Source organism: Chrysochloris asiatica, unplaced genomic scaffold (assembly GCF_000296735.1).
Source record: "Chrysochloris asiatica unplaced genomic scaffold, ChrAsi1.0 scaffold00619, whole genome shotgun sequence".
In the NCBI taxonomy this organism is placed as follows: Eukaryota; Metazoa; Chordata; class Mammalia; order Afrosoricida; family Chrysochloridae; genus Chrysochloris; species Chrysochloris asiatica.
Genome location: NW_006409137.1, coordinates 125,902 through 126,999, shown reverse-complemented (window position 1 = coordinate 126,999; position 1,098 = coordinate 125,902). Strand labels below are relative to the sequence as shown.

Sequence of the window (1,098 nt, the reverse complement as noted above, 5' to 3'; positions counted from 1 at the left end):
GTACCAAGCTGCTTTGAACACTGTAGCAGTGTAATAATTTTTTATGTCATGGAGTGAGATGTTTCCAAGCTTAATTTTCTTCTGAAGCAGTCTTTTGCTTGTCCTGGGTTACTTTCTTTTCCATATAAATTTTGTAAATGATTTTTCCATCTCTTTGATGAGTGTCATTGGAATCTGGATTGGGATTGCATTATATGTTTAAATTGCTTTGGGCAATTGTGACATTATCACAATATTAAGACTTCCTATCAAGTAGAATGGTACATTCTTATATATTTGTAGGTCTCTTTTGGTTTCATTTTTTGTTTTTGTTTTTGGAAGGTGGAGTACTTTATTAGTTACACAGATGAAGAGCAGGAGGGTAGAGGCCAAGGTGGGACGGGAAGGCAGCTGGGACTCAGTCAGTGATGATGAGTTCATCCACGCCTCAGTCCTCATAGCTCCATTCTGGCAGGTAGTGGCGAATGATGATGGGGGAATGATGATGGGGATTTTTCGGACCTTGAGCTCCTTCATGGCAATGAGCAGGGTTTTTTCTCCCCATCCACTCCACCATCATGAGGACAGAGGGCTCGGGTGCATAGCACACAGGCTCGTACTTGGTCATGTAAAGCATGGTGGTCCACTTCTGGTTGGCCTGCTGTCTCTCCCTTGACAGAAGGATCTCGATGTTCTCCTGGCACTCATCCTTGGCATTCTCCATGTAATCAAATCCTTCCTCCTCTTCCACATCATCAAAGTCATCACCATCAAAATTGTCTTCGTTGTCTGACATACTGCCCTCATGGCAGAGACCTGGTTTTACCTCTTTTGGTTTCTTGTAGTAGTGTTTTGTAGTTTCATTTGGGTAGGTCCTTTATTTCTCTGTTTACATTCATACCTAGAAAATCCATCCTTTGGACAGCTATAGTAAATGGTATTGCTTTCCTAATGTTTTTTTCAGCGCTGTCTTTATTAGTATAGAGGAATTCAACTGATATTTTATGTTGACCTTATATCCTGCCACTTTGCTGAATCTTCCAATGAGGTACAGTATATATCTCTTCTAAGTTTTCAAATTTGTTGAAGTACAACTTTTCATTGTATTCTATTATTTTC

At 40.1% G+C, this 1,098-nt stretch overlaps 2 pseudogenes; both read right to left on the bottom strand.

Moving 5' to 3' along the window:
- Positions 1-397: 397 nt before the first annotated feature.
- LOC102826120 lies at positions 398-775 on the bottom strand (annotated as a pseudogene).
- A 64-nt stretch (positions 776-839) lies between these two features.
- The window catches only part of LOC102827267, a 3,528-nt pseudogene continuing 3,269 nt past the window's right edge, over positions 840-1,098 (bottom strand).